The sequence below is a fragment of the Ornithodoros turicata genome, chromosome 10 (genome assembly GCF_037126465.1).
Source record: "Ornithodoros turicata isolate Travis chromosome 10, ASM3712646v1, whole genome shotgun sequence".
Lineage (NCBI taxonomy): Eukaryota > Metazoa > Arthropoda > Arachnida > Ixodida > Argasidae > Ornithodoros > Ornithodoros turicata.
In genome coordinates this window covers 20,670,101-20,685,365 of record NC_088210.1, presented here as the reverse complement: position 1 = coordinate 20,685,365, position 15,265 = coordinate 20,670,101, and the positions used below count along the sequence as shown (strand labels likewise).

At 45.5% G+C, this 15,265-nt stretch overlaps 1 protein-coding gene across 5 annotated transcripts in view; it reads right to left on the bottom strand.

Annotated features, from left to right (window-relative positions):
* Nucleotides 1–15,265, bottom strand: part of LOC135370942 (kazrin-like) — a 45,382-nt gene that overhangs the window by 27,456 nt on the left and 2,661 nt on the right. The window contains exon 1 of one of the 5 annotated variants that reach the window (XM_064604881.1): nucleotides 13,088–13,439. The exons of the other annotated variants lie outside the window; for them this stretch is intronic. The gene's annotated coding sequence lies outside the window, so the exon portion shown is untranslated. Of the gene's footprint in view, nucleotides 1–13,087; nucleotides 13,440–15,265 lie in introns of those variants that run through there. 5 annotated transcript variants of the gene reach the window in all.

Genomic DNA, 15,265 nt, shown 5'->3' with positions numbered 1-15,265 from the left:
TCACAATATATATGTTGTTGTTGTTGCATAGACGCCTTTAGAGTACTAATGATAATAGTCATAATCATGGTCATGTTTTCTCTATGCTACTGATCATGCAAAATCAATTTTCTTCCCTTTATGAACCACATGTCATTAAGCGTTCCTTTCACATTAGACAGTATCAATTATCCTAGATAGAAATCTGAAATATATGCAAGAATTAATATGTGCGCAGAGGGCTCTCGATACCCAAAATTTACAATATATCTCAGTCGCACACGCGTGTCAATGCACAGTAAGAGCAGAGCTTCACCGCATAGCACGCTTCTACTGATTTGCATTCAAAACGGGAAGCCCTCTTTTCGAGACACTTCTGCACACGCTCCATGCTTCCTCCTCAAATCACAAAAGATCAAGCAGCACCATTCTGAGCAGCGGCTCACTCTAAATTCCATTTTGAGAATGCGGTGAAGTTGGGTAATCGAGGAATGTGACATTATTACCTTTTCAGTATGCAGACCTGGCAAACGTTAACGTTTCTGCGTTCTGGGTGTTCCACAGTGGAGATACAGCAGCTGCCCTGGTTCTCTGTCCATTTCTGGACCGTTGAGCATAAGCCCACAATGCAGAAGGAAGAAATGCGACCAATAACTTTGCGCTGTTGCGCACCTCAAATGGGTTTGTATCCTGGGCTCGCGCAAACTTGAGGAAGGCGTGTGGAAGGGGAATAGAAATACAGTCGCGTTTAACTTAAAGCGAAATAATTCGCTGTTATTTGCCGTTGTCCCCTGACATCTCAAACAAGTCTGCCATGAATATATTTGACACCACACAAGTCTCCAGCGAGCCGTTTCTAGCATTCGCTCGAAAATAAAGCCTTGAATGGTGTTTTGAAACCCGATCGCGTCCTACCCTTCTTTTATCCCGAAGACACTTCGTCATTATCGTTCTCACATTTTTTTTTAAATGAAAACTATGGCTGTCGCATTGAAAAATAGCACAGTTTGTCATCTTTCAATGTCGCTAGCCCGAAAAGTGACCACCAATGGGAGGAGCTTACGAGCATGCCACGTCACTGCTACGTCACAATGTGACGTAGGTGAAAACTCCATATGTTCTCGTGACAGTTGGCAGCGGACCCGTTCCTGCACGGGGAGGATCAACCGGGGAAACTCTTCCCTCTTCATCGGTGCATGTGACGTATCCATGACGTTTCAGCGCCCTCTTCCACACCTCCTCCTCCTCATGTGTCTTCTCCAGCGGGGCGTAAAGAATTCTGCAGCAGGAGAGAAGGAAATCGCGCGCTGAGGCCACGCCCACGCTTCCTCACCCTGACGTCACGCATGCATCATTCTGCGCGCGAATTTCAAGCCGCGTGGGTTCCGATGATTTATAACGGCGCTAATTAGTAACTATAGAATTGGAGTCGGCGAAAAGTGAAGCAGGAATACAGGAATCGGTAAACAATGAAATACACTACACCTGGAAACATATATCAACGAATTGATGCTTTGAGAGCGAACTGTCCCTTAAAAAGCAGCGACACATATCACGTAAACCACACAACCATCCTCACATCATACAATGCCTGGCGGGTAAAAGTAGGTTTGGCAGGATGACCTCCGCTGCACAAATCTGATGTGAACGCCGATGAAGCGACATTGAACTATGACCTAGCACGGGATACGTATCGCCCCGATAATGCTCCGATGCCCCAGAGACATCTGGCGGCTGCTCCTGTCATCAACTTTTTCTTCTCTAACTCGTTTTCATCGACAAACGGCGTCGTTTCGATGAACCAATCAATAGCACCGCGCCCTAATGTGGTACACGTGTGCCTTCTGCGACCAATAACAAAACATCTCGTTGAAGCACTATTTGTTAGGACCCGGGAAACCTTGTGAACCCTCAGGGGCGCCGGACTGTCGAGGTGTTCGCAAACTCTATATGCTCTGTGAGTGGTTCCAACGTTTTGGAAGAGAAATCGTAAATAACGTTTGTGGAAGGATCAACTGAGGGAAACAAGCAGGGCGGAGGCAGGGAGGCAGGGCAGAAAGGACAGTGAGTGGGGGTCCGAAAGACCATGGTGCAGTACATTATCCCGGCAATCTCCCAAGATGTTTTCCTTCGCTGTACTTATACCATCCGCAGGCGAAGCTATACTCTATTAACAGGATTTGCCATCTCAACCCGGGGTGGGTTAACATTGAAGGTAAAACTAGGGCGAGAGAGGGGGTCGGTTAACGTAACAATATTATTTATTGGGTTTTTGGATCGGGTATCCTTGTGTTTCCGAGTAGGTACACCTACTACATCATCACCACCATATCCCGATTTCCTTCAGATCGTTTTCATTTTCTTTTCCACCTTTGCGAAAATGCCTCCACGACGAAGACGTTTTCGTCATCTGCCGTCATAGACCGCACGCAGCGAAAATTCGAGGCGACCGGCCGCTCCATTTAAGTACGAAAGAAAGGTACATGAACAATGACGTTATTTGCCTCAAAATGGCATCTGTGACTCGCTAGTGAACAAATGAACTACTCGCAGGCCTTCTCCACAACGGTGACCGCATTCGCGGCATCAGCACCAATATTTGAAAACGCAACTTCCTTTCTGGACGCGCCTCGTAACCGCCATGCTCGCGTGATTTTTGAGCGGCGTGCACGGGCGTGGAAAAGACTGCAAAAACTGAGCGATTAAAGAAAAAAATCACCAGTCACTCTATAGATGAACTGGTCGAAACCGCGACCCTGTTCTTTGGAAGCGGAAGGGAGCGCAAACTTCCGGAATATGGTGGCCACCAGCTTCCGGCCAGCCCTGCTAATCTCAGTGCGTCAGGCAATCTGCGCGGGGCGCATTATGTATCGGTCGAAGGAGACACACACAGACAGCGCAGGAGGGCATGTTACAGCCACCCATACGCTGCTCGGCCACACGACATCCAACAGTTATGCGCCTCCGTTATGTTCATTCATCATGCACGCGCGTATAGTTTCGATGGAAGCGCCAAATTAAACGGCTGGTGACGCTCAGCCCCGAGTTACGCCGGATAAAATACGCGTACGGGCACGTCATTTGCATCGACGTGAACACGCAATCCAAGTTTTACAGCAATAGAAAATCGCCGTCGCCGGCTGAGGAACGTGCGATGAAGGGACTTGTATGTAGGTTAGGTCCCAGGCGAAAAGCGACCGTCGGTGGCCCGGTTTATCTAAGCCCCAAGCGAATGCACTGCGGGAAAAGTTTGGCACCAGTGCCGTGCGCGAGTTCAATAGTGCCAACAAAGTTTCTTTCTTGCCCGCTTGACGCTATGCGTTGCACGGATGCTTCTTTGACAGGTTATGTCTGAGGTTTCGTGCGACGGCTTTTGTCGAATAACGTGAAAGCATGCGACGCTCCCAGAATATTTCTTTAGGAATCCGGCATATATAAAAACAATCTGAATTGTAATATGATTTTGCCGTTTTTAAATACTCGTCCTTTGCCTCTTCGGAAGAGAGGCACTTCTATTTCGGCCAGGGGAGAACGAGAAAGCGTGAGATAAGCCTCATGCATGTTACGGAGTTATCGCGAGGTTCTTTCTGCTTATCGCGAGAAAGACTCTTAGGCGCGCCAGCGGAAGATGTCGGCGATCTCCTTGATGGGACAATATAGGTTTGGTTCTAGTCTTTCAACAGAGTACGTCCTTGTTCAGCAGGCTGACCACACCTTCCCCCTACATCACCCCACCACCACCACGTCCTTGTTCCCCCAAGCATGCATGAGAGGAGGATTGTATTGCGACCCTGCTATATAGGATGTGATGTACAGCTTGCGACACACTTGTTTGGAATCGACAACTTGCGGTTTATCCTGTATGAAATGTACAGGACAGGTGTTGGAAGAATGTTTCTTCCCGACTAATAGACACGAAGCGATCTTGCAACGTATGGAGATTCCAGGCCGGATAAACCGCAAGCTGTCGATTCCAGACAAGTATGTCGCAAGCTCTACTCTTCCTTTAACAAAAATTAAATTTAAATAAAATTAACTTAACTTATTAATTTATTTATTTAAATTAAATTTAAATTTTCCTTTAACAGCTCTACTTTTTATGTCACCTTGTTACATCTTGCACCCAGCTTCAATCTTAAATGTTAGTGAGTCTTCTTGGCTAACCACAACTGACAGGAAACCATGTAGGGCTTCGATCGTGGCGCAAAGTACGCGTATTGTAACGTAACGTTATTGGATGTATCGATTTTTTATATATTTTTATAGCACTTCATGAGATGAGAATTCTCGTTTGATACAGCCTTATTTGGTGAGTGATTACCGGACCCCTTATCATATCCATCATCATCTCTCATCACGTACAAGTGGCACTGGGGCAGCGCCCAGCCTGCTGGCCGGCATCAGCCCCATCTCATCATCGTATCTCTATTTGTGTGTGTGTGTGTGGTGAGTGATGATCACATGACTTGGCGTAAAGTGCACGAAATGTTATTGGATGTATCGATTTTGTATACATTTTTATAGCGCCTAATGAGATGAGAATTCTTGTTTGATACATCCTTATTTGGTGAGTGATGATCACAAAAGTGAACGAAGCACGACCAGATTTTTTTTAAATCTTTTTCTTTTCCTTCTTTCTTTTTCTTTTTTTTTTGTCATATTCTGAGCCCTGTTCGGAATGTCTCTGAAGCTCACGCCGAAACTCTAGCCTCACTAAATGGGCACTAAAGTATCAAAAATTTCTTCTCGCGAAATAAAAGTCGCCGTTACCTTAACACCAACACAAAAGGAACGGAAGTTGTCGGATGCGTCGTTCATGCTTTATGATCGATAGAAAAAAAAACGCAATTACACTTTCCTTCTCCCTCTCCTTCTCGCGAAGCCCGACAATGCGGAGAGGCCTCGTATTGGTCTCCGCAGATGATCCCCCGTGGTGATTGGACAAATCGTTTGATGATAGCCAATGAGAGCAATGTGGTTTGTTTTGCTCATAAAACAGGAACTACGCAACGGATAAATCCCGTTCCTTTTGCATTGGTGTAAAGGTTATGATGGTGGTAAATGTGGTGAGGGATTTCTCGCGGTTTGCTATACGGTTTTAAACACGTATGAAAAATGGAGAATCCGGCGATATACGTTGATGGTATAGATGAAGCAAAAGAATCAAGTCGGAAGGCACCGATATTTCGAGGAGAGACTAGTTTTTTTTTTTTTTTTTTTTTTTTTTTTTTTTTTTTTTACGGGGTCCCAAGTAGTCTCGGCCCAGTTCTCTACTACTTCCCAGTCCCCAAGGCTTTTGCTTCAATCTAGCGTCTCCATTCACCGCACTGAAAGCGCGAGAATTCCGCAGAGGACACAGACACAAATACACACGCAACATCGAGCGCCCACTATATGTGCGTGTGCCTTGTGCGAATTGATTGATTGATTGAAAAAAAGAAAAGAAAAATGTGGAGATGTGAGAAAAAAAGCGAATTTCATCTTGCCTTGAATGCAATTTTAACGCTTTTAGTATGGCGGATGTCAGTTAGCCCGATGAAATGTTTTACTGGATTTTGGATTTTTTTATTGGATTGGATGTTTTATTGGAGCTCCATGATTGTATCCAGTCCATCTCATCTATGCAGGAGCTCAGAATAATAACTAATTGCGTCGTAGTAAAAAAAAAAAAAAAAAAGAAAGGTTTGTGAGAAATTCGTGAATAAGAATCATTAGGATATATCCACTTCGTCACCTATACATTAAATGACCTGCAACGCTACGAAGCGATTGCTTCAGCCCATGGCGACAGGCATCTAGCGCGCACACACACACACACACTTATAAGCCTTCTTTTGGGCGATTTACTTGTCCGCGTCCAGTGTCTGACTGCGAAGATGAGCTGTCGCTGGGCGCGAGAGAGTGATTCAGGTTGAACGAACCTGCTCTATATATCCTCCCACGGAGAACAGGAGACAACAAAAGGAACCGCGATTGTCGAGCCCAATTTCTGGCGGACAGAAATAGGCACCGCACCGGTGACGTTGTGGCGTCGACGTCCGCGATCTTTCCCGGTGAACGTGACGAGGATGACGAAGCGTCTGAACGCTACCGTGCGGGCTGTTCTTCCCACTCATCCGACAAACAGTGCATGTCAGAGAACGCAGCGTGTGTTTGGGGAAAAAAAAGAAAGTAAAAAGAAAGTAAAAAGGCGGACCCATTTCTGTCTATCATATAACATTTTGTCATGCCTGACAACATCGTCGTGGTTAGAATACGTTTTTGGGGTCGCCAACCGAATATGCGACGAGGGAAGTCAAATTGACTCTGGTTGGTTGGTTGGTAAGAAAAAGAAAAAAAAAAAATACGGGGAAAAATTGACTTTCTTGTTGAGTTTATGATTCGTTGATACGCAACCGGGTATTTGAGGCCAGTGAGCCAGTGAGGCCAGAGTTATCAGAGCGCTTTAGCACTGCGTACGCAAGGAATAGCGCGTGCGCAGTGCGAACACGTTATTTCCTTGCGTACGCAGGACATCCCCCCCCCCCGTCCCTGTCCCACCCGATTGCGTGGTCCCTGTTTGACTGGGAGGGATGTTTGTTTGTTTGGGGTCAGTCAGATGCAAGGTTGACTTAGCCTTCCATTGGAATAGGACGATTATTCGGTTAGCACTACTACTTTTGTCGGCAGTTCGATGTGGTATCTTTGATCGACGTGATTGGTTCACGGTGGCTTTCGGGTGTGCATTCTTCAGTTTGTTCTTCAGTCGCGTTTATTCACTGATGTCACATTGCCGCCATACTGTATAGGTCCCTCGAAGTTATGTTCCCGCATTCGTTCGCTGCCATATGCTTTTTGAATGACTATTAACGTCGAAAACATAGAAATTACTTGGATACGCTACAAATCACACAGCACGATAACTTTGAAACACCGAATATACGCTGAGTGCGATATGAGTGACGGCTTGGATGGGACCAACAATATGGCGGCCGATGGCAGCACATCTGCCTGTTAGCGCCAGTGGCGATCTGCTACGGATGACGTCATGTGAATAAACCCTATGCGCTTCGCACTTTTGGGCATTAGCGCATGCCACGTCAGATCTCGCGCGCAGCGTTCGACACACGGGCACCCGTACATCCATAAAAGAGGGCTTCATCATCAATCACTGTGTAAAATTTTTGCACTCCTAAATGAAGCAGCGGGCGAAATATTGAACTTTATCGGCGCGGTAACGCGGCATACTGTGTGTTGCTCGAGGCGGCAAACATGTATCGACAGTTTCTTGTAACTCCCGTTATAGTGGTAGCCCAAAATTAATCAATCTTAGTATCTAATAGGAGGGACAATGATCCGTTGTTTGAGACTAGGCCAGCGATTGTGACGCGCGGGATGCCAGATATTTTGTATATTCCGACAACATCGTGGCCCAACATTGGCTGGATGTTGGCGATACTAAACCAATATTAGCCAATATCCAGCCAATATTGGACCAATATGTTGTGCTGCTTGGGAAAGAAAAACCGTCCCAATAAGACAACCCCCCTCTCTCGCCCAATATTCGCTGGAGATCGGCAACACTGCATGGGCATTGGTCCACCTGCATTGTCCAACTGCATTGGACGAGTATTGCCAATATCCAGCCAATATTGGGAGAATATATTGTGCTGATCGGGTTCTTCCTTTTTGGTCTGTCTGTTTTTTTTTTTTTTTCGTTTTTCTTCGTGGTTATCTGTATTGCGTGACACACTGTATTGTTCTTATATTTCTCTTGTTGACATTCCATCTCTGAAAACAGTCCATGGGCCGGGAGCGGACGCTTCTACTCGGAATGTTAAAAATACGCACCGGCTACACAACAATAGAAACACAACGAAGAGTAGAATCATTGACGTTTCGAAGAATGCGGGCCTCATAATCGAAGCGTCAACGATTTTATTCTTCCATGTATATTTACTGTTGCGTATCCGGTGCGGATTTTTAACACACACACAAAAAAAAGAAAAGAGAATGGAAAAAAGTTCTACATTCGCGACTTCGTGGAAACGGACGTGTTTATCTCCTGCAATGCAGCTATACTAATAGGAAAATGGCCAGTAACGGTAACAGACAACACAGACAGCAAAACCCAACACATTTCAAGGCATGTGCCTCTGCTAAATCATCCATCACGTGAATAGGATCGAAATCACCAATAATTTTCCGAGAGAATGGAAAACAAACAAACAGAAGAAATCATGCTTCGCGAGAACATCTACAAAGAAACAAAACCGAACAATATTCAGAAGGATCGAAGAAAGTGGCCTATCCAATACGACCTATACCGTCAGAGAGCCGCCTACCAGCAATCCCAATGTGGCCAGCACATTTTCGAGTGTGCTGTGCGGGAAAAGCCATCGGGAAGCAGATGTGAAGCATGGGAATGGTATACTCTAATTGAAGGAACGTTAACCTTAAATGGCCGAGCACACACCGTTTTATGGACTTCCGTCCCGACGGCTTTAGAAAGGGCGGGTCGCGCAAGTGAAAAACACTCCGCCACATTCGTGCGCTCACTTCGTGAGACCCCAAATGATAGAGATACGAAGCAGGGACGTTTTCGAATATCTCGGTCAGCGAGGTTCGTTCTTTGATCGGAGTGTGAGAAAAAGGAAGTCGTCGTTCGGAACGACACCTGAGAAATGGAGAATTCACTCGTGAGGAACGCTTTGAAGGCATCAGCTTTCAAGGAAAGCTGATGCCGCGTGGTATCGGCGGCAAGCATGTTCTGCCAACAAGCGCATCAGATCGAAAACGAAACTTTTAGGAAAACTGATCAAGCAATCGCATCTCGATCTTGTGAGTGCGTCTCACTCGTATATGTACAAGATACTGTGAAGTCTATTTAAAATACAGGAAATACTGAAGGGGGAGCGAATTTAAGACATACAAGAGAAAGTAATTATAGAAAGTTATAAAGTTTTTAAGATATATTTAAGGTACTTGAGTATATTGGTCAGGAAAGGGATCGCTTTTTTTATTGTTATCATGCAAGCATAGACATTACTGGCTCGTTTTATGAATTGCATTTGACAATGTTGATTGATTGATTGATTGGTACGTAAAAGAAAAAAAAAGAGATGTTAGTCCCAAACTACTCGGGACTGGCGACTCCAGGACAGTGTTCACGCATTTCACCGTTCACAGGACCATTTCACAGTGTTCGACAGCCACATTCCCACCATTTCTTTGAAAAATAATGTAGTTGGTCAATAGGTTATTGTCCTTCTCCACAATGCATTGAAAATAAGTAGAACAGCATGGAAGCAAGGATACCTGTTGTGAATCTGAATATGGTATAAAGACAAAAGTTCATCTGAACGTGGTGTAAAGATAAACAGATATGTGAAAAGTAACTAGAGTATGTTGTAGAAATAACTAAAAAAAGTATTTATTTATTTATTTAGATATACTAAAAACCCCATAAAGGGTTCAAGTAGTGTGGGCCACAGTTTTAAATATAGTACAAATACCTTTCGGGAAATGTACCTGACTAAGACACCAAAATATACTAGCAAAGGTATGTAAATACAGTATTTTGAGTACGGTACTCGTGAATCGAGATACGCACAAATTTGGTCTCTCTAAATGCATGTACTATGTATATATATAACACAACCTTTCAGAAATATATACGTACGTAGCTCTGTTACGTTAGGTATTTGCTTACGGATGCCGAAATATTTACAAGTTCAGAACAAATGTATATATACCCACCTTCTGAGTTATCCGTTATACGACATACGTTCGGAATGCGGGCAAATATTAACCGTACGTTGCACCGATCCAGTTCCTTCAGTTCACTTTAAAGTACCAGCACCGCAAGCAACATCACTGCAATGTTGACTACCACCGCCGGCAAAGACTTTATAAATTTATATATACGTATTATTTTCAGTCGCAATATTTAAACGACAAAGGGGTCGAAACTCGAACCACAATGGGATGAAGGAGGAGGGGGGAAAAATCAATTTTTCCGTTTGGAAGCAACCACGATTTTCCAATCGCGTTCAACTGGCGCCGGAGTTCATATGAGAGAATCGACCTCACCAGGATGGCTCGAAAAATAATCGGCACTTTCAGGGCGATTAGGAACAGCCCCTCTCTTGGTAGTGACAGCGTCATTAAAAGCTACGCCCTGTGTTAAGGCGGACCTCCCACACGCGCACTAGGGATGTACGAAGCAAACGGAACTGGTGGTCGGTGGGGGAGGGGAGGGGGATGTAAATGGTGCTATATGCGGTAATGGGAATGGATGTAGACAGAACGAACAGTACTTTGGATGGGTGCCGGAGTTTCTGTCGAAGCTCGGGCTTGCTGTTTTCGTGGCATATCGGTGCAGGATGAAACGGAGATAAAACTGCGCAAGGTCGAATCGAGAGGCGCGTGTTCCTATGATAATATAGATATGATAATACAGCATAGATGCAGGAGAGTTCGTGGATGTAGTCCATAATGAAGAATGCGATTTGTGCCGTGTCTGTTTTTTGCCTTCGTTTTTAGCTCGGGCTTTCTTGGTGTAAAAGATGAAAGTCACTGAAAAGGTTAGCCAGCTGTAGGGATCGAACCCACATCGTCTGGATTACCGGTCCAGGGCCTTTTCAGTGACTTTCATCTTTCATCGTTGATTTCCTAGGCATTTGAGGCTTTGTTTGTATCTGTCCCTTCTATGTTATTCCAGCCTCAGAACATCAGTTTCTCTCTTGTTTCTTGGTGTGTTCCAGTGCTGTATTCAGAATCTCAAGCATGCGGAGGGCAGCGCAAAAAATGGGGGTGGGGGGGGGGTGGAATGGAGGTGTCATTATTCCAGTTGGGTTAAAGTTGCAACAGCTTTTTTGTCTACATCATTGCCAACGTGTGTCTAAAGATGAAGTAATTAAGCCCCCACCCCCACCCCATTGTAAGGGGTGCACAGAAGAAGAGAGGTATGGGGGTGTTGTGAGGTGGGTGTCTGGATAAATCACTGGTTTGTCTTCCGCAAAAAAATGCTTCCATTGATGTTTGTTTGTTCGTAATGAGGTCAAGGAGAAGTTAGCTTAGATCGGGCTGGTTTGCAACTCCTGGTGGCAGGGATCGGTCGCGGATGGGTGGTGGATGCAGAGTTGCGAGCACTTACATGTTTTGCGAGACATACTCGTTACATGCAGGCAATGGTGGCGAAGGAACTTGTACGAAGAAGAATAACATCGCAGTCTCATTTTCTGTTTTTCTTTTTTTTTGCTAAACAGTAACCTCGTACGCTCCCGTAAGGTCTCATCTGTTCTCGAACTCCTGCAGATCATAATTGCTTGCATATTTAATGCCGAAGAGAAGGCATTTCGTTATACGCCACTTTCGTATGCGTCACATTCGTTATAAACCACTTTTCGTTATACGCCACATTCGTTATAAACCACTTTTCGTTATACGCCACATTCGTTATAAACCACTTTTCGTTATACGCCACATTCGTTATAAACCACTTTTTGTTATACGCCACATTCGTTACACGCCACTTCCGTTGTACGACAAATATAGCGCAGCCCATGACAATTTCGCCTGGATAACGTCACAGCAGAATCATACATTTAGTTTCGGTAATCGCGATGTCGATTGGCTGCGTGTCTGCTCTCCAGATCACCCTTATGCCGTAAAACTTGGGCTGCATGTTCACATCGATACTAACATTATTTACTTTTCGTTCAATTTAATTATAATGAATGCGCCTAATACGCGTATGAAACAGATGTACGACTAACACAACCTTTCCTCGAATTTTTGTGGGGAGTACACAAGACAAAAGAATTACCTGCCTCGATTACTGAACGTGTGCTAATTCACATTATAGTTAGGACAAAAAATACTGTTGCATATCAACGACCAGAAGACCTAAGAAACGGTTAGTATACTCAGGAATCTGAGTGTTGAGTCCACAGCAAATACTGATAGTTGATAAGCTGTAGCTGTTCTGGCAGTTGCAAGCGTTGACGCGCGAGTATGGCAGAACATCGCACGCGGTTCGTGGGCTGGAGCAACGCCAACCTTTGATACAGAAGGCCTGCTTTAAACCTCCTCGCACTCCTTCCCACGTATACACACAAAGTCCGTGTGCCAGCCAATCGCCTCATAGGATTTCAAACTGTCTGTGACTATATACCAGTCTCTGTGCTATGTATGCCAGTGTCTGTGCTATCTGTGACTATACTACCGGCTGCTATTGCGGCCCAGGGCGCCTTGTCTCTCTAGCTGCGACCACCGAAAGTGTGGTAACACTGGCTTTTGAATGTCTATCGAATGTGAATTATGAAAGTTCCTTGGTTCCTTACGATTCATTTAAACACGATAGTTATTTTATTTCAAATACATTAAGCGTCGAATATGAAAGTAATATACAGTATGCAAGCAAGATATCGTTTCGTGTTCAATCTTTTCCCTAAGCTTAGCGACATGTAACGCGTGCCGTAATATGCATATAATGCGTATACATATAATGTACATATATGCATATAAGCCGTCGGTCGTGACGGACAAGATGCACACTCGTGGCAACGCCACCTAGATAGAGAAGGCCTGCTCATATTGCCTCCTCTCCCACCTTGGCTACGTGGACATATAAAGTCAGAATTCGTCTGCTACCGCGTGTCGCCGTTCTGCGAATTCAGGAAGACGCAAATGATTGCACCTAACTTAGAACCTGTGGACTTAAATGTGTAGACAAAAAGTGCAACACGCTTTCCAGAAAATCACTCTTGCGCAAGATATGGGGCCGTGTTACGTTTTATTTTAAAGTTGTCCCATTTAGTACGCGGGGACATTCAATCACTACTCGCAGACGACGGTGGTTCGTCTCCATGGTTACGACCGCTGAAAGCACGTTCGTGATTGGCTACCGCCGTTGAAAACATGATCCTGATTGGCTGACTCTTTGTTGTTACGTCACGTCAACGCGTAAGCAGGCTTTCTCTATCTAGGTGGTGTTGCTCGTGGCACCCGTAAATAAACTGTAAGGTTCACACCTTACGCACCGCATCAACCCACAACGACGACACCCAAAAAAACAAATTAACAAACAGGTCACATGACCTGCACCGTCGCTCGAGTAACTCACGTGAGCGATCCCATTGGCTGAGGTCCCACGAACGACACTGCAAGCGTGACACCAACGTATACGCACTCCTGTCAGCGGTTCATTTGGCGAGTGGCTCCTCCCGATGTCACCGGAGGCAGTCGTTATTCTAATTGTCGTCCTCGATCACCGCACGATCACTTGGCATATCCTCGCGCACGCACGGCCTTTCGACATGACCGGGCTCGGGTGAAGTCGCAGATCCGACGGCGAACGGAGAACGGCAAGGCATGAAACTGGAGATGCTAGTGGGTTCTTTTCGCTCTCTCGTGATCACCGTCCAAGTAGCGCGCAGGTACCACACGGCAGCTCCGAGCTCCGACATCCCCGCCATTAGTGACGTCCGATTTCACGTGACGCGGTCCTAGTAGCGCCTCGGAGCGGCTGGGCACGAAGATATGAGGAGGGCGTTTCGCAATATTCTTCCCGCGTTTTCCTTTTTCTTTTTTTTTTTCGTTTTTGTCGCCACGGGTTCGACATTCGACGACGAAAGAATTGTTGTAGAGAGGAAGTGAGAAGGGCAGAGGGACGTGGTTTTGTGTTCGTGCACATACGGCCCTTTCAGTACATGCACTAAAAAAATAAAAAAAGAGAGAGAGACGGAAATGGCAAAAAAATTGCGACAGGCTTGCGACTGACACCAAGATCAACGAAAAATGTGAGGAAAATAGATATCGAATACAAAAAATAATGCACCGTATGTTTTCAGCGGAACGCGCCACAGCAGAAAAGGCTGCGCGGGGGGGGGGGGGGGGGGGTAGAGACACCAAACGCGTATTGGCCTGAGTATCCTAGTCCAACCTAACCTAACCTAACCCTATCTAACCTAACTTGACGTGTCTAACTTTAATCTGTACATTTTGTGATGAACGCTTACAAGAGCATGCAGTGTTCGATTCTTCCATGAGCTGGTTATTTTTAAAAATCCATCAGTGCACGTACGGAACCGAACTACACCTTCGCAGAGGCAACAGCAATCCTGTCGTTCATTAAAATTCGACAGCGAACCTATTTCCGTGTGTTCCCATCATGTCTCAGGAGATCCAGTGATAAAGACACCTGCTAAACGGTTCAGTGCGCCTTCTCACTTTCGGTACGTTCTACGGCTTGGATGTTTAACTGTAAGGTAGCACTAATGAACCGATATACTGACCTCGACAGACGGTTGGACAGAGTGGCAAAGAGGGAAGGTGCCGCACCAATAGGGGATACGTGTAACAGATATTACATGTCTGAGTGAACTTGAGAGTGACTGGAAGCGAATATCAGAGATAATGTGTTGATGGGGGCTTGGTGTGCTGATAAGAGGGTTGCTAGGGTGATGTAACTCGTAGCACCTCTCACCGGAAATCGAAGGTTGTGGCTTCTTGGTCCAGCAACGCCCGGTCCCGACAATTTGTGGATCCGAACATTGGATCACCAGTGAGCCCGTTTCGTTATGTTTGATGAAGGAAAAGAGAAGCTCATTCTTCGGTAACATCGAGTTGTGCATCCCCTTCGAAGCAATGACACGCCAAGAAATGGTATTGCGGCAATGTGAATTCGCAATGGCAGCATCCCCATATCATCGTCGTCATGTATTTCTCTCTCTCTCTCGCAATGGCAGGCGCTAATTTCTCTGTCGTCCGACCGAAACTGCCTCGTGACTCAACAGAAATACGCAAACTACAGCAAAGAAAAGGTAAAAAGAGGAGAAGAAGAAAAAGAGGGGGGTTTACTGCGTCGAACAAGTCCGCGACGTTTGCTGTGTAGAATTTGCTTTTTAACTTGACTTGTTGTACCTAGTTATCACTTCACAGCCAATCTATATATGTTCGTTCACTGTGTGTCTTTGTGGAATCAGCAAAGGGTTGCATGTGCAACTCGTCCTATGTGGCGATACGTCAGCGGGTTTATCCAGAATTCCAGGCACGGCTAGGGTGGGTATTTTTTTCCTTTTTTTTTGGGGGGGGGGGCGTCTCAAAAGTGAGGGGTGGGGAGTTAACAGTTCAACGTATCAGTACCGAGATGTCATTACAGTCAAAATAGCAAGGCCACCCCCCACCCCGTATGGGATGCGCACAGGTAAGAATGTTAGTTGTGATGTTGCCAAAAAGTGGTGTAAGGGGGGGGGGGGGGGGTCTGGATAAATCACTGGTCTAGTACTTCGTCTGCTCGTCG